The sequence below is a fragment of the Carassius gibelio genome, chromosome B22, assembly GCF_023724105.1.
Source record: "Carassius gibelio isolate Cgi1373 ecotype wild population from Czech Republic chromosome B22, carGib1.2-hapl.c, whole genome shotgun sequence".
Classification (NCBI taxonomy): Eukaryota; Metazoa; Chordata; class Actinopteri; order Cypriniformes; family Cyprinidae; genus Carassius; species Carassius gibelio.
In genome coordinates this window covers 15,281,333-15,304,454 of record NC_068417.1, presented here as the reverse complement: position 1 = coordinate 15,304,454, position 23,122 = coordinate 15,281,333, and the positions used below count along the sequence as shown (strand labels likewise).

Below are 23,122 nucleotides of genomic sequence, written 5' to 3'. Positions count from 1 at the left end.
AATCAGAGGCGAGACCCAGACCTGCAGCCAGTGATGTTGTGGGTAGAGACACCATGGGAGGAGGTAGCAGCCCTCTCCCCATTCACCAAAGGATTGTGGGCCAAGTTCAAATGTCTACGGCTGGTTGAGGGGGTTCTCCAGCGGGCATTGGTGGTGCCAGCAACAGGGGAAAAGAAATGGCAGGTCGTGGTGCCTCGGGACATGCAAGAAGCAGTGTTAAAAGCCATGCATGGCTCTGCTGGATCAGGCTATTTTGGGGTGACAAAGACACTTCGACGTCTGCGTCAGGCCTTCTACTGGGGACGGCTGAGGCGGGATGTGGAGGACTTCTATAGGTGCTGTGATTTTTGTACAGCACGGAAAGGGCCTCAGGGTCAGTCTAAGCTCCAGCTACAGCAGTTTCCAGTGGGGGAGCCGATGCAGCAGGTGGGGGTGGACATCATGGGGCCATTTTCTCGCACCAAGATGGGGAATCACTTAGTTTTGACTGCTATGGATTACATTACAAAATGGCCTGAGTCCTTTGCGCTGCCTGACCAGGAGCTTGAGACTGTTGCCAATGCCTTGTTAGAGGGCATGTTCAGTAGGTTTGGGGCTCCCCAGAATATCCATAGTGATCAAGGCAGAAACTTTGAGTCCAAGGTGTTCTCTTCCATGTGTGAGCGTTTGGGGATCAACAAGACTCTCACCACCCCACTCCACCCCTAAAGCGACGGGCTTGTGGAGCAATTCAATAGAAAGCTAGCTGAACAGTTGTCCATCTTAACATCCACTCATCAACACGATTGAGACACCCATCTGCCACTGGTGTAAATTTCATGTCGCTCTGTTATTCAGGACTCTACCTCATGCACACCAGCCATGCTCATGTTGGGGAGGGAGATTAGGACCCCTGCGGAGTTGGCCTTTGGTCAGCCCCCGGATGCTCCACCTGTTCATGCTGGACCTGAATATTCTAGACAGCCCCAGGATCGCTTGGACTCTGCCCATGCATATGCCAGGCGGCAGCTGGTGACAAAAGAGGGCTTATGACTTGCATGCATCGTGCATCGTGACTTTGGGGTGGGGGAGCTAGTGAAGAAAAAAGGAAGGTGCCCGAAGCTGGACAGCCACTGGGTGGGACCATGCCCGGTATTGGAAGAGCTGGGGGAGGTTGTGTATCATGTACAGTTGCCTCCTAGGGGGCGCAAAGTGCTACTGCATCGAGATAGGCTGGCTCCTTACCGGGGCGCTGCAACACTGCAGGGAAGCACAGTACTTCTGTCACAAAATGCTGGGACTCCAAGGGGGCCAGAGGGGGTTATCAGCTCAGCTGATATGGCTAGTAGCGGCCAACAGGTGACATTGCTGTCCAACGCCCCTCAGGGTGATTGTTTTGAGGGCTCAGAGGAATCATTAGCGGAAAGCCAAGCAAACACACTCCTCAGATTTAGAGACTTTGTCCTCAGGGTCAAGGACTTCAGTAAGAGAGGGGTAGTGTAGCGTGTGCAAAATGTTGTTGTGTTGTAGATAACATTCATTTTTGTGTTGCGAACTGTTATTGGATGTTCGAGTTGGATCTGAAAAGAGGCTCCACCCCTGTCTGTGTGTAAGGGGAAATGAAGAGAAAGGAGGGTGAGAAGAGTGCCTCGCTGGTTCAAGTGCGGTTCTCTTGGAAGTCGGGTGTGTACGGCATGGGTTATGGCTGACAACAGCCCAAATAAACACCCTATGTTCATTATAACGCCACGTCCTTGTCTCAGAACACTACAATATTTTCTGTTATTGTGGAGTGATCAGCTGTTACTCTTGTACCGATTAAGGATTAGCCAATTAGCATAGCACTGCTTGTATTTCCAATTTCCTACTCGATTTAGTGCATTCACGAGTATTTCTGTTAAATTCCTTTTTGTGAGATGCTTATAATGCTATTCATTGTGTTAGTGAATATTAACCTTATTATCATTGTGTGCACCTTATGTGAGGGTTCTTGTTTGCACATAGCGATCATCCACTTAGTACATGTCCAGGCATGTTACCCTGCTCTTTGCCGCATTTACGTACGAATAGTGCCCTCTTGTGGACATTTAGAGCATAAACGCCCATGTTAAATAGTGTAATATATAGCATTGTTTTATGTTGTTATAATTATATTGTTTGCTGTTCAGTGTTTTAATGTTTATTGTGGAACATTGTATATTCATATCATTAAGTTTATTTCTCTTGTTTAATCCATTTCAGGAACCACACATACGTGTACCCACAAAGTCTTCAGTAAATCAAACATCAACCAACTACATTGTACTTCTCTTCAATTAAGAAATCATCTCACTCAGCCCCGACAGACTGCCTACAGTGTTTTACACACCCATAATTAATACACACCCACAATGAACCCCTACATTCCAAGTATTCTAGACAGCCCCAGGATCGCTTGGACTCTGCCCATGCATATGCCAGGCGGCAGCTGGGGACAAAAGAGGGCTTATGACTTGCATGCATCGTGCATCGTGACTTTGGGGTGGGGGAGCTAGTGAAGAAAAAAGGGAGGTGCCCGAAGCTGGACAGCCACTGGGTGGGACCCTGCCCGGTATTGGAAAAGCTGGGGGAGGTTGTGTATCATGTACAGTTGCCTCCTAGGGGGCGCAAAGTGCTACTGCATCGAGATAGGCTGGCTCCTTACCGGGGCGCTGCAACACTGCAGGGAAGCACAGTACTTCTGTCACAAAATGCTGGGACTCCAAGGCGGCCAGAGGGGGTTATCAGCTCAGCTGGTATGGCTAGTAGCGGCCAACAGGTGACATCGCTGTCCAACGCCCCTCAGGGTGATTGTTTTGAGGGCTCAGAGGAATCATTAGCGGAAAGCCAAGCAAACACACTCCTCAGATTTAGAGACTTTGTCCTCAGGGTCGAGGACTTCAGTAAAGAGAAAGGAGGGTGAGAAGAGTGCCTCGCTGGTTCAAGTGCGGTTCTTTTGGAAGTCGGGTGTGTGCGGCATGGGTTATGGCTGACAACAGCCCAAATAAACACCCTATGTTCATCATAACGCCACGTCCTTGTCCTAGAACCCTACAATATTTTCTGCATCATTGGAAACGTATGCAGTGCTGGATGACGGGTCAGAAAGGACTATTCTCCTCCATGCTGCAGCTCAGCAACTGAACCTCAAGGGGCAACCAGAAGATCTGATCCTGCGCACAGTGAGACAGGATCAGCAGGTGCTTCATGGGGCGGCTGTCTCCTTCACGGTATCACCTGTGTTTCATCCCCACAAGAAATACCTCAATCATCATTAATTTACAGCTGAGAGGTTAGGCCTCACTGAACAGAGGTTAGGCCTCCCCTTCATGGAGCAAAGCTATCCCAGCTTCTGACCACAGAGCTTACAATTCCTATCTGCTCCACTACACTCTGGTCTAACTCCACCACTGTGCTTATGTGGTTGACATCCAGCTCATGTTGTTACAAGGTGTTTGTCGGAACAAGGGTAGCAGAGATCCAAGAGATGACAGCTTACCAACGCCAGTGTGCAAAGTGTAGGAAGTGAAGAGGATGCCCAGAAGTCCCTCTCATGGCTGACCTGCCCCTCACCAGACATAGATACTTTCGTCCAGCCTTCTACTCATCTGGCATGGACTGTTTCGGCCCCTTCCTCATTAAGATCGGCTGACGTAACAAGAATAGGTGGGTCATAGTCTTTAAGTGCATGACCACAAGGGCAACCCATCTTGATCTTCTCAGTAGTAATGATTCTGACTCTTTCCTGATGGCTCTACGATGGTTTATTGCTAGACGTGTCAAACCATACGAATTATTGTGTGTCGAAGGCACCAATTTTAAGGTAGGAGAATGTGAATGTAACAATGCCTTCGCCACCCTCCAAGATGAGCCACAAAGCCACCTTGCCAATCAGCAGATCAAGTTCACCTATAACCCACCAAGCACCCCTCACTTCGGTGGGTGCTGGGAGAGGGAGATCGGCTCCATCAAGGCAGCACTCAGAGTACCTATCGGAGCCCAGACTGTTACTGAGGAAGTGTTAAGGACAGTTCTGTTTGTGGTGGAAGGTATCCTCAATTCAAAGCCTCTTGGTTATACCTCCTCTGATGTTGCTGACCTTGACCCGATCACCCCGTACTGCTTCCTGATTGGCCATCAAGATGCGTCATTGCCCCAAGTCATCTACCAGGAGTCAGAGATGCTGAGTCGGCGACGCTGGCGGAGCACTTCTGGAGACATTTTTTTAAGTACTACATACCAGAGCTTCAAGCTCGCCAGAAGTGGAGAACTGAAAAGAAGGCATAGGAAATCGGAAACGTAGTCTTGATTGTTGATCCCCAACTTCCTCGAGCCCTCTGGCCTGTAGGCAAAGTCACTTAGGTGTTCCCCGGTGTAGATGGTCGAGTCCGAACATCCAGAGCTGTGGCCCGTCTCATCCAGCTTCTAGCACTACCTGAGGACAACTAAGACCTTTTGTTAGATGAGCGAATTCAGTTCCTGAATTCGGGGGCAGCTGTACAAAAGGCTGTGCCGTCTCTTAGTCCCAGATGATTCTGACCAATCAGAGAGTTCAGCACAGCTGCAATGGCATCACATGAGGCTGAGCTGAATCGCAGGTTAGAGAGAGATGCAGCGCACGTGAGAGCTCATGGATGGTTTGGCAGCTGTATTCTAGTTCATTCAGAGATGCTTTAAAGACATTGGGTCTCATTCACTAATAATTGCGTACAATTTTCTTATTCATACGCACATTTGAACTTCTCACGAGAACTTTCCGCCTAATTCACAACACGTGCGTACGCACATGAGCTTGTTCTTAAACTCGTTCTTCTGTTAGTGAATTTGGAGTCTTCTAAATGAGCGCCCGCGTGCACGAGGTTAGTAATTAGCATAATTCACGCCCAAACCAGCTCCATATAAGGGCTTTCCACAACGAGGCACTTGTACATAGAAAGACAATTATGGCAACAAAACAAAAGAAAAAGACAAATAACTTTAACGAAAATGAACGTGATGTTTTGCTGTCGGAGGTGGAAGCCAGGAAAAATTTGTTATTTAAAAGTGTATCCACTGGCATAACGGGCACAGGTAAAAAAAGAAGCATGGGTTATAACACAGGCTTGGAGATAAGGTGGTATAAGGTGAGAGCGGTTGGTGATGTGGCTTAGGAGTGGTTCCAGTGAATTGCATAAATCAATGAGGACTTCTCTGGGCAACCTAAAGCGACTGAACAGCCTTTCGTCACTCTCAGCGAACATGTCTGTGCGCTCTCTAAAGACGCGCTCTTTCCTTCGAGCACGCGCCGCGATGTCTTCAAGCAGTACCAAGTGTTCCAATGCCTCTATACACAAGATGAGACACATTAATCACCGTTTATATAAGGATAGATCAGGTGATTGTTGTTTGGACCTCTAATATATATATATATATATATATATATATATAAAATTGGAACTGTAATTATAATTTATCAATAAAATCTAATTATATGTAGGGTTCTTAACACATGCTTATAAGGCCCCGGTTGTACATGATTATTGCGTACGTGTGGTATAAGTTGTTCTTGAATCTTTTCGTACATTTAGGATAATTTTAGTACGAAAGTTTTTAATGAATCATGATTTATTCGTGAAAACGTCCGTACGCACATTTCACACAAAAATCTGTGCCTACGCATATTTAGTGAATGAGACCCATTGACTTCGAGTTATACTGGGTTACAGTGTGCGTACATGTGAAGTAAGTAACCGTTATATATATTGACTCGAGAAGGAGTCAATCTTTTGTTCGTTATCTGGCTAGGCTTGGTGTTCAGCTTCAGTTCTCTCCTCACAGCAGTTCAGTCAGTGTACTGTACGAGTACATGAATTACTCTGGGATATTGGTTTGTTTTAACTCAGAGCGAGTGTCAGTCACATTAAAAAAGTTAACAGCTTAAGACATTAGTGGATTGGTGCGTATTGAAAACACGAAGCGTTTAAAATGATTCAGTTCGATTTGGTGAACTCATTCAAAAAGATCTGGTTACATCGAATGATTCCTTCTCAAACCGGATATGACAAACTGCTGTGTTTTGAGTTCTCTCACAACAGACACGGAAGATAAGACAATGATGAATAAAGTCGTAGTTTATGCTATTTTTGGACCAAAATGTATTTGATGCTTCAAAAAATTCTAACTGATCCTCTGATGTCACATGGACTACTTTGATGATGTTTTTCTTACCTTACTGGACATGGAGAGTATACCGTGCACACAGTTTCAATGGAAGGACAGAGCTCTCGGACTACATCTAAAATACTACGTCTAAGAATCTGGTTTGGAACAACATGAGGGCGAGTTATTAATGACATAATTTAGATTTTTGGGTGAACTAACCCTTTAAGACAGTCTTGCCCTCACTAACATGACGGGAGCCTTGATGTCTCGCAGCAACGCCTAAAAGCGGCCAATGAGGCGTCTAGGTATTTATATGACGATAGTAACCGGAGACGTTCTTTACTTGATGAACGTGATGTACATTGTTGCCATCATGTGTTCAAAACAATGAATACCACCCATCAACTTGATTCTTTTTCATTAATTTTTTATTACATTTTATTGAATATTTAAAGAAATGAAAGTAATCATCAAGGCAAATGGTAAAGAAATCATCATGAGTCAAAATCACAAAATAATCTGACTAGGTGTGAAATCCTTTTTATTAGAATGAAAACCTTTGAGTAATTATAGAAATTTTAAGATTATTTTACTCAAAATGACTGTGCAGGAACATTCAGGACATGGTTATTATAGCAATCACCAAGTTTGGTTTGAATACGCTAAAACTTTGCAGAGATATAGTCTCATGTTCATTTTATCATGGTTTGTCAAATGTCACAACTTATTCAAGAATGGTTTGACTAATCAACTTGAATTGATCTGAGCCAATTTTGGTGAAAATCAGACAGTCTAGGATAAGTTACAAAATGATCTTTTTTGAATAACTATTAATCTTGATTCATAGAAAATGTCATTATACATTAGACTCAGCACGAGCCAGAGAATCAAAGGAAAAATAATTTTGCATCTAAACTTTGAATGAATAAACTCAAAAGTTATTAAATATACACAAGTGTAAAAATGAGCTGTTTGTGGCACTTTAGGGCTTGAGTTTGATGCTTAATGTTGAAACTGTCCTCTATCTGTGCACCAAATTTCATTTCAAATTTCATAACTATATATATAATAAAATGTAAATAATACTGGAATAACATTTGCAGTTAAAAGAAAAGAAAAAATGTACATATTTGAAAGGCATATAATATTGCTGGTAATTTTTCAATTTTATAGTTACATAACAGATAAAAATCCAGACCACCAAACTGAGAAAAAATATAATTAGGAATAAAGTTCCACAGAGACCCCTGGGTTCGTTCTAAACTGTTTCAACCAATTAATTATAAAGGTATAGTTTGAAAGTACTAAAATCCAAAATATTAAGACCACCCTATTCAATTATATTTATTACAACAGATTTTCTAATATGAATTGAGTTTTTCCACAATCTGGTCAATATTTTTACTGAGCTTTGACTCCAAATGAACAGATTTAGCAGCATAAATAAGCCTTGAGAGGCCTTCAGCCTTTGTAAGAAGTACCCTGCCTCTCAAAGAGAGATCTCTTTGTAGCCACTTCTGAATTTTATCTGTAAGGGGTTGAAAATTAAAGATGCATCTTTCTTTTTGGTCCTTCACTATATAAACTCCTAAATAACAAACTTTTTCTTTTACAGGGATACCATGAATAAAGGAGTCATTGCAGCTTTTTTTTATGGCCAACAGCTCATTTTTTTTAACATTTAAATGTAGGCCAGAGGCTTTGGAGAAAGACTCAATGACACTTATTGCCAAAGGGATCTGCATAGCATCCCTAAGAAAGAGGTCTTGTCATCAGCAAGCTGACTGATAATCACCTCTCTTTCAGCTATAGCTACTCCTTTCAGATTGCTGGATTTTATGTGAGCACAGAGAAGCTGAGCAGCAAGAAGAAAAAGATAAGGTGAAATGGGGCAGCCCTGCCTTATTCCTCTTGAAACTTCAAAATGGTGGGTAGCACCATGATTTAGAATAACAGAACTACTGTCATTTGTGTATAAAGTTCTTATGGCACTACAGAAAAAAATCTCCAAATCCAAGCTTTTCAGGACACTGAACAATAAAGCTATGCTCTAGAGTGTCGAAAGCTTTATAAAAGTCCAAAAGAAGCACAAAACTATCATCAGCAACTAGATATGAATAATCTAAGATATCTAAAACTAAATGTATATTATTTGATAGGTGTCTATTTCTAATGAAACCAGATTGAGCCTCATCTATTATAGAATCGAGCACATGTTTTATTCTTTTGGAAAGTATGTGAGCCAAAATCTTATAATCATTATTTAATATCCTTATTGGGTGCCAATTGTCAATGAAAAGCAAATATTTTTTCTGTTTAGGATTGAGGGAAATTACTCCTTGAGTCATACTGGGAGGAAGTTTGTAGTTTTTTATACTTTCAATAAATACTTCTAAAAGAAAAGGGGAAAGAATATCTGAAAATAGTTGGTAGAATTCTGCTGTAATGCCATCATTGCCAGGTGACTTGTTACATTTGAGATGTGTTATGGCACCAGCTACCTCTTTTAATAATATATCCTGATCATAAAAATCTTTTTCTATAGCACTAATTGAATTTACATTTTCTAAAGAATCTAAGAAGAAAGTGGCAGAATCAGCACAATAGCTTGATTTGTAAAGATTGGCAAAAAAGTTGTGACAGAAGTGAGAAATAGTTTGACAATCATCAGTAACATGACCATTGATGCTCAAGTGGTGAATAGTGTTACGCTTACCCCGCTGTCTCTCAAAATTGAAAAAATATGATGAGTTTTGTTCACCTTTTTCTATCCACTTAACTCTCGACCTGGCAACGTGATGCTGTTACGTGATGTAGTGGTGTTTGACTAGGGGCGAGATGTAGGCTGATTAAGTCATATTTTCAGAAAATGTACAGATTCGCTGTCGAGAAGAAATGCATAGGCGGCGTTTCCAATATATCCACTCTGGGACCCGGTTTCAAACGATCGGTTTCAACCTTCCAAAACGTCAGATCCGTGTGGACGAAAACGCCTATCCGCTAGAAAATTTGTGCGCCGAAAAAAAAAGAGGAAAAAAATAAACCTTGCACACCCTATCAAACGTCATTGATTAGTGCAGGAAGGAAGAAGAAGAGGAGGAGGAGGAGGCGCGTCATGACAGACCTTCAAAGAATAATAAAGATATATTTTTTTTCTGTTCAGTTTTTTTGTCTCATTTTTGTTATTGTACTATTTGATTGTTCTTGTAAATACATAATGTACATTTCTATATTTTGGACATTTATTTATGTTGCCTAGCAGGTTTTTAGTCTTATTTTTGTTCTTGTACTATATTTTTTGTTTTGTACTATTTGATTGATCTTGAGTGAACATATAGGCACATATATACGTGCATATATGTACCTATATAGGTATATGTATGCACATATATATATATATATATATATATATATATATGTATGTATGTATGTATGTTAAATATATGCAAATATATATATGTGTGCATATATGTACATATAGGAAAACGGCCAATTTTATATATGTCACAAATGTTAAAAACCTATATCAAAACCTATATTGAAACATATGTTTATATAATTTTTTTTCCATGTGGGAACTCACATGTACACACAATTGTTAGCTGAATTTACTTTTCTGATATTACACATTAATGTAAGCTGAGCATTTGCTTTGATGTTCTTGAGGATGCAGTGTGTTTAACACAGTCAGGTTCAAATGTGGGAGGTTTGTCAGAGCGTTGCCATTGTGCTATTCCCTTGTGGGCAAGTGAGAAATTTTAAATAAAGCAACATGGTAAAAAGATTTAAAAAAAAAAAAATTACTTTATTTCAATTTAAATTCCTTTTACTGTACATTCTCCAAGGTATTAACATGAACATTTTTCATAACTCCATGTAGGACATTTCTTTACATAAATGTAAGCACTGTGGCAGTAGTAACGCAATATTTAGAAAATGTACTCTTGATACTCAAGTACTTAAGTACTTTTACTTAAGCAGACATCTGACTGTAGTACTTTTCCTTGTACTTGAGTAAAATTTAGCAAGGGGTATACTTTTACTCAAGTAATGAAGCTGTGTACTCTGTCCGCCTCTGGCCAGATAAGAAGACATCAAAAACATGCAATATTTTTAGTGGTTTGGATTGGAACCCCTGGGCTACAATATAGGCCATGGGTTAGTAACCTCTTTTCTTTTTACTAGTTAGCACAAAAATAAGAAGCGAATGTGCTTCACATTTGGTCCAAGGCTAAAATAAAAAAACAAAAACTGAATCTACCTTTTTCTTGAGATGATTATCCTAACAAGTAAAAATACAAGGACTAGTAACTCCCAAACCAAAAAAAAAAAAAAAAAGAAAGAAAAAAAGGAAAAGAAAAGAAAAACAGGAGAAAATGAATGTCACAAAAAATGTCACCCAAACATTGAACATAGATATCCCAAAATTATTCCCTGAATTAAGCACTGGATGCATTTTGTTATACTTGAGTGAGTCCAAGTTCAAAATACAACTCTATGGAATTATTGAGCGATATAAATAGTAAATAAATAGTAAAGTCAAAAAGTATGACCTGCAGAAGAGAATATAAAACCAGAGACTTTGATAAAACTATGTTTTACACATTCCGGAGCAGAAGGTGGCGGTAAAGCACTTATTTGCGTTTGTTTCCATCCGCTCTCTAAAAAAAAAAAAAAAAAAATACAGGAAGATGAATGCGCACCAAATGGCTGACACCCGATATAGTGCACTAGGCTACATCATAGACATAATATACGTAGACACCTCATGACGTGCTGGAGCGTATATTTTAACCTGTAGAAGGAACACAAAAACCTCAAGGAAAGCTGAAGGGAACCTACCAGTGGACCTTTCTCGGCATTTTCCTGAACGTGAACCTCAGCCCAATGATGTGAGTATTTGTAGGCTATTTGATATGTCCCATACAGCTGTGAGTATCATGGCTGTTGTCATATCAAAATCTCTCTCCCTTGTTTTCTGCAACTCTTTTCAGACATACTCACATATACACTTTGTATATGTTAAAATAAATAAATACACACGTGAACAAATACACACCTTCTTTCACTGACATTCTCATACACGCACCCTTTCTCTCTTTCCCATACTCATGATGCTGGCAGTGATATTACGGCTAAGAAATTAAGAATGTGTGCCTTCACATATGCAGTGCTATGCACCAAACAACTGTGAGTGGTATGATATAAACATATGCTTTTTTTTTTTTAATGATTGACAGGTTTTTTGACATCCTGAACAGCCACAAGCCTGACACTGACTTATACTCCCAAGAAGCACAGAGTAATTTTGCACCCAGTAGATTTGTACTGCAATTAAATCATTTACCATTCAGGGACTTTATTGGAGCAAAACATTTATTGCTGCCGCTATCTCTGTCCCCATGTGTTGTGTTACATGTTATGAATATTTGTAGAAAAGTCTATTAATGTATAACTGCGATTACTTGGTGCTCTCGAGGTGTCTTATTTTGCCATGATCTTACTGATGAAACGTTTTCTTTTGAAGGTATACTTCAGTCATTGCCTTTGTCATCAACATGGACACATTGTTGATGATGATTCCTGACCTGCTCCAAGTTCAGCGTTATGTCTGCACATACAGTTTCATTCAGGATCACTTGGAGCTTTTGTTCAATTCTGTCAGGGCATCAGGTATAATTTTCACATTTATATTTAGTTTTTTTAGTCACTGGTCCAGACTGGATATTGTTACCTTCTGGGTGGGCAAATTCTAGTAGAGATTTTATATACACACATATAGATACACATATACATATATACACACATATAGATACACATATACATATATACACACATATAGATACACATATACATATATACATACACATATACACACACACACATATACAGATACACATATACACACATACATATATACATATATATATATATATATACATACACACACATACACACACACACACACACATATATATATATACACATATATATAAATATACATACACATATATATAAATATACATACATATACACACACACACATATATATACATATATATATATATATATATACATATATACATCCCTAGTTTACAGTATGTTTTGATGTGATAGACCTCTCAGACTGGTCACCTATTGGTGGCTATCACCTCATGAAGTAACCCACAGTCTAAAGTGAAAGTCGTGACATTTTCAAGTATGGTTACCCATACTCTGAAATGGTGCTCTGCATTTAACCCATCCAAGTGCGCACACACAGAGCAGTGAGAAGTGAACACATACCTGGAGCAGTGGACCGGTATATCCAGCACCGGGGAGCAACTGGGGGTTCAGTGTCTTGCTCAAGGGCACTTCATCCATGGGTATTGAGGGTGGAAGAGAGCGCTGTTCATTTACTTTTATAGCCTACCTGTGTAAGAAACATGGTTATACAGTTAATACATTAATTACCTTTTATAGCCTACCTGTGTAAGAAACATGGTTATACAGTTAATACATTAATTACCTTTTATAGCCTACCTGTGTAAGAAACATGGTTATACAGTTAATACATTACTTACCTTTTATAGCCTACCTGTGTAAGAAACATGGTTATACAGTTAATACATTAATTACCTTTTATAGCCTACCTGTGGGAAAATTTTTTTATACAGTTTCCTTATTTACCCCTCAGAAGATATATCTTTTATGTCTCTGGCTGTCCTCATTAAACATCTCTGTAATCTAAGTGTGTAAATGTCTTTTAATTTTCTAGGAGGGTGAAATAACAATCCAACTGCAGGGCAGTTCCAAGGCATTTTCCGTCATCGGGTTTGTGGGTCTGTTGTGGTCTCTCACCAAGTGGGTCAGGCAACGTGGCAGAACAAGATGAAATGGTGTTCGTTCAGCTGCCAACATGCACTCTGCTTTAATGGCAGAGGAGCTCCTGTCCCCATTTGCAAACATTTCTGCAGTCATATGTGACCACAGTTACCTGCCCACCCGCCTTAGCAGTCTTGTGGACAATGCCAGCATACGCAAGAAGCTGTGCAAAACAGTTAAAGAGAATGTGTGAAAGAGAGAAATAAATTCAAATGAACAATCAAACTTGTTCCTTTATTAAAATAAAAATTCATTCATTTATACATGTATCAATATTCCATAACCTAGCCTACCATATGTCTTTGTTATAGAGCATAATACAAAGTCTTTTAGCTTGAAAGCAGTATTTTTCAATGTGTGACAGCGTCCTATATCATAACTATCTCTGTTGTTTGTAACGGTTACGTCCCCCCTTTTCTAGTCTAGGGGCTGGGGGAAAAGCGTAACAAATTTGCGGGGAGATAGAGTGAGAGAACTCCCGTCTCCAGGTCCCAGGACAAACACAAATCGTCACACCAGTTGTAAATATAAAAAGACATACAAGGTTTATTTTAAATTAATCAAAGGGATACAAACATAAGGCTTCGGGAGGGGAAAAAAGCCAAAACAACAACAAAAGGAACTAACCGAGGGTTTATAAAACTACCTTCCCTAGCATTAAAAGAAAATGAAACAAAAAGACAAACACTTCCCTTAATCCCTCTCTGATCAAACACAGGGGAAAACAGATTCTCAAATTAAAAGGGCATCCTCCTCCCTACAAATGATATCACAATAACAATAGAACAAAGTTGACAAACATATTCTTAATGGTAAATCTGGCCACACAGGCCAACATAGCACAACTGCGTACAACTAGGGGTTACTGTAACACTCCCAACTATTAATGGCAACTATTCACACAGAGTTAACATACTCTAAAGAAGTTAACACACAGCATACCTTCTTTAGTGTTTACACCACCCCACAGGTTACAACAAAACACTCTGAAAGTGACAAGTGCTGGGACCTGAAGATGACAGTCTCTCAGAAGCAAGCCTCAGTCTCTCTCGCTCTGTGTTTGGAGGTTTCTGGATCTTTTATATAGTGCTCAACCCACAACATAAGCTGGAATGCAATTCAGGTGGCTCTCCCAACCTGTGTGGATAGGAGGAGCAACAGAAAAGCACAACAGAAAACGTACCAAGACAAGGACTACATTTTACACCAGCAAATGGAAGTACACAGACATACCTATGGACGTAACATCCCCACCAATACAATTTTTCTTGGCATTTCACAAAATTACAAGCAAAACAAGTGCAAGTTAATCCACATGATCAAAATATTACATCACATTTTTACAGTGCATTAACTATAATGTTTGGACACTGGACAAGTGGAATCAGGGGGCTTATGTTTTGTAAAACTACCTCTACATTTCAATTAAGGGATGGCACAATTTCACATGCAAGTCCATATTTGAGGTCTGTACAACTTGTTGGCTTCTACAATCAGAAAAATCACAAATAGGCTTCCACTTTGTTAGCACACCATTATCACAGAATCAGTTCCATCCTCAGGCACTTGCCAAGTAGTAATTCAAGTATGTTTTTACTCTCATCAGTTGTCACCAATGCTAGGCTTGGTCATCTGCTCACATCTGGGAGATTCAGAGGGGGCTTGCCAGGGAAAGTCAGTAGGGTCCACATGGTCTCCAACATGTCCACCAGCTGTTGGGCCACTGCACACGGAGGAAAGGTGGACAGACTCAGGAAATACAGCACTCCCCTTGCTCACCACAATAGGTCTGGGAAAAACCTGGCCACCTGCTAGGTCCTTCCCCAACACAAGACCTACTCCTTCAAATGGCAACTTGGAACACACTCCAAGGTTAACCATCCCAGTCACAAAGTAAGACGGTGTACCTTTTTTAGCACAGGAGAACACGCAAGCGGAATTCTGGGTCACAGAATTTACGTGTGAAAACTGATTGCTCGACGGGCGGATAGACAAATACATTTCAGTGTGTTAGGACAAACTCATCTTCCACTAAAGTAGCATCCAGAAGGGAAGTTACTTTGCAAATTTAGATTAACAACTGATTTAGGTCAAACTCAAAATCCTCCAGGAAGAGCAATTCCTTCAACTACTGAAGAGTCTTGCTGGAGAAACACCACTTTTCATATTATGCCCTCTTCTCCCATGCAAAATTCTACATGCGTTGTTTTGCTGCTTTCGTACTTGCTCAATTGCTCAAAAGCAACAAAGAAAATGTCTTTCTAGTTCTTCTAAATGAAATGGCCAAACAGGATCATAATTGGCAGTCTCAATAACATTGATACCAGATAGAACTTCCTTAGCTACAGCCTCTGCCGCAACTATAGAACGGCCTTCATCTGCACTGTTGGGTAAGATGCCAGCAAACAGCAGCTGTTCAAGAAGAGATGCTCCAATTACCAGTTTGGTTGCCTCTCTCGGCACCTCTAAATGAAAGGAGTCTGCAATCAACAGCAAACTCTTTTTCCTCCATTTATGGAAAACCACTATGGTGGGAGAAAGGGTAAATGTGCTCAAATCAGACTCCAATTGAAAAACACGAAAGACTTCACTTCCTCCACCTCACAAGAATGAAAACATCAAAAACAGATGCTAGGAGAGAGAAGAGATCGTTCTCACCACAACAATTTTACTCGACAAGCATACGGACGAGCCCCCATTATGTTACGTGCTACATACACGCACATCGAGAGTGACACCAAAGAAAAGGGGTGCCGCCCGGAGTTCAATCTCCTGCTTCCACAAACACACCGGCACACAACCCAGAAGTCAAGAAAAGTGGTATTTATTTGTTTACATTGGGATGAGGCTAGGGCTGGGCGATATATCGAGCGATATGATCATGCGCATCTAATCAGTAAAGCTGCTTCCGTGATCACCGCTAAAATCTCCATCACCTGCTTATAATTGGAGTGGCATTTAATAGACAGAGCCGTAGATCGCTGTCAAGCCACGCCATATCGCGTTCATTATCGCAGATGAATCGCCTTCGATAGTGAACGCGATATGGCGTGGCTTGTCAGCGATCTACGGCTCTGTCTATCAGAGGTGGGACTTCAAGTCACAAGCAAGATAGTGGTGACACACACACACTTATCAGATTCTGCGAGCTATGAAGCTTGTCTATGCGGGTTTGTTACACTTCAGGAGTAATTACTCCCCTATCATACTTGCAAAAATCCACTGTTTTCATCCGGTAGTTCTGTAATCCGGTATATATATTTTTTTTAAACAAGTTGTTCAAATTTGTTAAATACAGTCAGCACAAAAATATCAAAAAGCGATCAGAGACCATACACAACATGTCTCACCATAACTACCCAGCAAACATTGGTCCGACGGCGACGTTGTGTGGCCGGCCAAAAATAGTCGCGGTAGGACGGCATAAATCGTTAGAAATATGTAACACAGAACATTTCCTAAAAATGCATTCAGATATGTTTGCACACGTTTATAGTTCTATGGGGTTTCATGTATAATTGTTTCCTTGACTTTTAGATACGTGTAGTTCAATATTTACCCGTGTTGTGAATCGGTTGTGAGAGGACGTCACCTAGTGACGTCATTTACACGTGCGTTACACGTCCATCATGACCCTCTGTGAAATCCTTGTAGCTGTGCTTACACCTTGATTAGTACTGCAATATTTAATTAAAGTGCACCAAGTAGTTTTTAAGAGGTTTTAAAGAGGTTGTGAATAGACGTCCACTGACGTCTTTTACACGTCTCGTCATGGTTTGTGAAAAGATGTCCAAGCAAGACTAGCAAAAAAAAAAAAAAAAAAAAAAAAAAAAAATATATATATATATATATATATATATATATATATATATATACACAAAGTAAATATATTCACTTTATCTTGTTTATAAAAAATAATAATCACAAAGAGCCCAGTGTGGTTACGTGATTGCAAAGCAATGCTGCAATTTAGTCATTATTTCAACCTGTTTTATGTATTTGTTGTTATTATTTTTATTGAATCTATGCATATACATGTAAAACATATATATACCCGGTCACAATTTCGGTCTGAGTTGGATGTAATTGCCAAAACGGTGCTGCCAAGATGTAGACACAAAACATACTGACATATTTCGTGATATTACAAAATCCCGCGATAGGATAGATTATCTCGCGAGATCTCGCTTTCTTCCGGAAGTTCCATTCCGGAAGTTCCGGTACATCAAGCAGGCAACCACCACGAGGAGGAGAGGGCTCGAAGAGGACTCTTGGAGGGAGATTTGTCGATATAAATTACATAAAATCTACGGTGGGGTAAGTGCATTTTGTATTATTTGATTAACGTGCTTGAGTTTTACTTGTTTGACACGAAGGAACCGAGAGAAATGATGCCCACGTTCTCAACTGAAATTAACTGAGTATGGCTAAAATTAGCTAACGTTAGAAGGCTAAAAGTTACTTATATTGATGTCATTTTTATTGGTACGCTTTAATTAATTATTCAGGGGACATCACAGCTCTCCTGTCTTATCAGAAATGTCCTGTTCACTTTCTCACAGTTACACTGTGAGTGTTTCTGTAGGGCATCACATTAAAGCATAACACCTTTTGTACAATAAAAATAAAATCTAATGCTTGTTGATTACCTTTTTTTCCTAATGTTTCAATCATGATTCATTCATCTTGGTCCAAGGTTTGTTTTTTGTTTTTTTTTTAGCTGTAGACCATAAAGATATTTTGAAAATAAGTGCATGTCATTTATCTCAAATGTTTTAATTTATTTATTTTAAAAAGAAATGTATTCTCTTGCCTCAGATGCTGTGAAGAGGTGGAGACTCTGAATGGGATGCAGCAATGACAGAACACCTGAAGCTTGCTCCGGGAAGAGATGGGGGTGGAGGTTACAAGAAATGAGCCAAACAACTGTAGTTTGTTTAAGGGATAGTTCATACAAAAATGAAAATAGTCATAATCTTCTCACCCTCATGTTACGATCATAATAATTTTTCCTACAGTGGCAGTTAATGGATTGTGAGATCTGCTTGGTTACAAACATTCTTCCAAATATCTTTGTGTTAATAAGACAACTGTGTAAGTCAGTGACAAGATTAATAAAGAATTGATAAAAAGAAACCATCTTTTAACATTCTAGTAGAAAACATTCTCAGAAATGTAATATTTTAATTAATGTTGGTTCTATACAGTTTAAAATCACTTACACCACTTTGATTTCATAAATAGCAATGATTTCAAACATATTTTATGATGAGGGTCTTATGTTTTATGATTTTCTTGTCACAAGACAACAATGGCTCCTGCAAGGTGTTTATCCCACATGTTCAAATATTAATACTATTCTTAATATTAAATGATTAAAGTATTTTAAAATAAATGCAATTAATATTGATTTATATTATATATTAAAAACATTAATAAACAAACACTGCAAATATAAATTTTTAACAATAATAATGGACTTTAATATTGAGTATTTCAGCACTTTTTAATTCAGTGATGCCCCTCATTAAATCATATTTCTGATGAAAAAAATGGTAGGCCTGTAAACTTATTTCAGAAATCCAAAATGGATAAAAAGATAACATTGAAAAACAAATTTTTAAATATATTATCATCTTTAAGATTCTTATTTGTCATCGTCCCAGTAAAGCAAACATGAAAACAATATCGTCAGAACACAGAAAGGTATACAGGTTTGAAACATGAGGGTGAGTAAAGGAAAGAATTTTCCCTTTATATAATAATTCAGTATTTTGTAACTAGTATTTTAGTTTGGTTAACAGATGGTAAACTGTTCAAAAACAATAAAGTGTGCTAAATCAGAACATGCTTCTTTTTTTGCATATGTCCACAAATAATGTGTTATTGTTAGTGATGTACACGTGATTAAGATGTTTTATGGACGTTCATGTCTGACTGGACCGATCTTGAACTTTTGTCAATATGTTTTAAACCTCAAGACATAATTTGCCTTGCAAGATGTTACACAGTGGGTGTGTGATTATTTTATATGCAGGCTTATATATACATACACTTAAACTATGCAGCAACGCATTTAAAAATCCAGAAGACAACGACGTCCAGAAATCGACGCATTTAGACGTCCAGAAGACGACACTTTTAGACGTCCAGGGACGTGCAGAAAAGACGTGCAGTTCACGTCTAGAAGACGTCAAAGACGTCGGTTCAACTTTCATTTTGGAACTATTTTTCAACCATGACGGGACGTCTCGGATGGACGTCTTTTCAACGGTCAAAAGACGTCCAAATGTTTGCTGGGTATGTATTATATTATCGAATGTGATGGTTTCCCTCCGTACAGCGGCGACCCAAGCCATCTGACGCCTCTTGGTGATTTCAGACACCTTGTGTTTTTTTTCCAAGTAGGAAAATGTTGAAAACTAATATGATTCACGAGGCATTTGCCCTGTCGATCATGAAACCGATTACAGCAGTTCACAATACAACAATACTGAACCATTTTCCAAAAAATGATCAAAATTAATGACCAAATGACCAACGTTACCTAATGCCTACTATACAGTACATCTACTTCTGTACCGCGATTCCCACAATGCATTGTGACGTGATGCAACGATCCCGACCTCTATAGAGATTAATGCGGGGGGCGGCGCATTGGGGACCCATCCAAGATGGCGCCACGCTGATACGTCCGTTCCAATAGGCAGCGTCTATGAGGATCAGGGCCGGCCCTGACCAATTTGCTGCCCTAGGCAAGATTTTACCTGGCGCCCCATGCATCACAGCCCATTTCACCCTGTCATTGTGTTCATGATTTAGCATTTATGATTGTGACAGGATTAGCAAAGCCCGTCCTATTGGATTGGTTGCTATACACATTGATTATCCTATCACTGCGTAGTGATCACATATAAATATAGCGGTGAGGTGGTATGACATCATGAGACACGCCCCTTGTTGCTGCGTCATTTGTAGTTGGATCGTGTTGGATAAACCTTGCGGCTGGTGCTTGGTTGACGTGGTCTCTCTTAACGGGTAAGTGAATCTACTGAATGAATTTCATTAGTGCAAGCTTGAGTTTGTGACGATCCAATTTGTTTGTAGTCTAAAGCAAGCGGGAGGGAGCCTTTAATAGTCCAGACGTTCTGCCTGACGCTACATAGTTTGCTGTTTTGCCGACCGAGTGAGCCCACGGGTGCATGGAATATTTGCATACCTAATCAGTTGGGCTTTGAGAGATCGCACGGATACGATTATCACGAATCAGAGTGCCTTGTCCCCCTTGTGCACTTATTTAATTAAGTATTACGGTCTGGACATTTGACTCAGGTAGTATATTTTTAAAGCTAGAATACATTGATTTAGTTGTTGTTTTTGTTTATAATTAAATTTCATTTACAGGTAGACTTGTTGCGTCTGCGGGCGATTTTTAACTTCTTACTGTGGGGGGCTTCGTGGGAAGTATCTTCCAGAGTAGGGCTGGGCGATATATCGAACGATATGATCATGCGCATCTAATCAGTAAAGCTGCTTCCGTGATCACCGCTAAAATCTCCATCACCTGCTTATAATTGGAGTGGCATTTAATAGACAGCAGAGGTTGGACTTTCAAGTCACAAGCAAGTCTTCAAGTCATATCCAAGTCCTCAAAGGGTTAAAGTTAATGAGATAATTAAGTGACTAATTAAATGATGATTGTACATTAGTGATGAACTTCTGCTGTTCACAATCAACATCACTGAAGTAAAGCGAAACACAAGAACTACAACTGAATTTAGCCACAGCCTTCAACTGAAAAAAAAAAAACACTTTGTCACCATAATTGTGGTCAAGGTTTGCTTTAGGTAGTCTCTTGACCCTTTTACTAATTTAAAGCAATTTGATTCAAAACAATTGCAATATTGTTTTTGCAACAAACATGTATGCTTTGCTGGATCAAACCTTGTAGTGACAGATGATCGTATGCTTTTTCTGCTTATAACTCATGTTGACTTGGACATCATGAGATAGTCTTCTCTGGATTGTTGACTGACATTCAGCTTTTACCAGAGTTGGGTCTTTCAAATCACAAGCAATCTTTAAGTCATATCCCAAGTCCTCAAAGGGTTAAAGTTAATGAGGTAATTAAGTGACTAATTAAATGATGATTGTGCATTAATGATGAACACCTGCTGTTCTTGAGAATTACAGAGGATCAGATGTTGATGTTTTATTGGTTAAAGTGATGCAACCATAATGGAGACCAGTGTTTGCTTTAGTGGGGCTCTTGACCCTTGACTGTCATGTTAGATCTCTTTATGTAGCATTGCATGAGCTGCTGTAAAGAAGAGAGAATAAATTAATCTGTATGTGACATGGTCAGATTACAATCAAATTAACATTAGCTCTATTTAAGTTTAGCATAATCAACCCAGTAAAACTACACTATGGAAAAAAATTAAAGTGAATTTTAAATCTACTAAGTGCATACAACATTTGAAAAACTATACTCTATAGACACACACAGACATCAAGAACCAGCATATGACTCTCAAAAGTGGTGACAATCAACAAAATGTTGCATGCTGGGTAAAACCTTAGTAAAAACTCCCATCATGCACTGCAGTATGAAAAATTGTCATCACTGTTGAGGATCGTGTGATAAGTGTGTTTGTCTAAAAACCTGAACTGATTGTCTCCTTTTGTGTCTTTCAACATTGATATTTTTTTTTTACTTCAGTTCAATAATAGCTGAGTGTCAGTCTACTATCCAAAGACAAACACAATTTCATGATGTTCAGTCATCATGAGTTATAATCAGAAAACACATAAGATCATCTGTTACTGCAAGGTTTGATTCAGCAATGCATACATGTTTGTTGCGAAAACATTATTACAATTGTTTTGAATCAAATTGGTTTGAATTAGTAAAAGGGTCAAGACACTACTTAAAGCAAACCCTGACCACAATTATGGTGACATAGTGGTTTTTTTTTTCAGTTGAAGGCTGTGGCTAAATTCAGTTGTAGTTCTTGTGTTTCTCTTTACTTCAGTGATGTTGATTGTTAACAGCAGATGTTCATCACTAATGCACAATCATCATTTAATTAGTCACTTAATTATCTCTTTAGCTTTAACCCTTTGAGGACTTGAATATGACTTGAATATGACTTGAAGACTTGCTTGTGACTTGAAAGTCCCACCTCTGATAGACAGAGCCGTAGATCGCTGACAAGCCACGCCATATCGCGTTCATTATCGAAGGCGATTCATCTGCGATAATGAACGCGATATGGCGTGGCTTGTCAGCGATCTACGGCTCTGTCTATTAAAGCCACTCCAATTATAAGCAGGTGATGGAGATTTTAGCGGTGATCACGGAAGCAGCTTTACTGATTAGATGCGCATGATCATATCGTTCGATATATCGCCCAGCCCTAGTCCAGAGGCGCTGTTGCTTTGCCGGTCCTTTAATATTGTTGTGTTCCCTTGTGTTCTGTTATTTGAGCAATGTTTGTGAAATGGTTGTTTTATTTTCTTTGTTTTGTTTAATGTTTTCTTTTTACTGATTTATTGTTTTGGTATTTTCTTCAACACTCTATTGTATTTTGGTTTATTTTGTTTATACAAAAGTGTTTTACTTTCCTCTTGTTTTTGCTTTGGTTGTATTATGTGATAGCTAAGGGTGCCCCAATATTTCTTTGCTGTATGCATCGGTTAAAAAATCTATAGAAATGTATGTAATAGATTGCACAGGCCACTTTCACCTCAGATTGAGAGTACACCTTGCCACAATGTCAGCTGCATCGTTTCAGGACAGTCTGATGTGTAATTACAAAATAAGAGCCTCTCAAATCTCATGAACAAGCTTCTGCATAAAATTTATAAAAATATATATAAAAATAAAAGTTAAAGATTGCACAGACCACTTTCACCTCAGATTGAGAGTACACCTTACCACAATGTCAGCTGCATCGTTTCAGGACAGTCTGATGTGGAATTACAAAATAAAAGCCTTTTATAGATTTTTGAAAGTAGAGATGCAGAAGCTTGTTTATGAGGTTTGGGAGGCTCTTATTTTGTAATTCCACATCAGACTGTCCTGAAACGATGCAGCTGACATTGTGGCAAGGTGTAC

General features: G+C 39.3%; 1 protein-coding gene and 1 long non-coding RNA gene across 3 annotated transcripts in view; both read left to right on the top strand.

Moving 5' to 3' along the window:
- The window catches only part of LOC127987191 (dentin sialophosphoprotein), a 221,890-nt gene that overhangs the window by 79,304 nt on the left and 119,464 nt on the right, over positions 1–23,122 (top strand). The gene's annotated exons all lie outside the window — the stretch shown is intronic.
- LOC127987250 (uncharacterized) lies at positions 10,831–13,227 on the top strand. Of its 2 annotated transcripts, none has more exons than XR_008161128.1 (3): positions 10,831–11,030; positions 11,666–11,811; positions 12,896–13,227. It is a non-coding gene; the product is annotated as an uncharacterized LOC127987250 (long non-coding RNA). The 2 variants fall into 2 exon arrangements; XR_008161129.1 differs by having other exon boundaries at positions 11,379–11,811.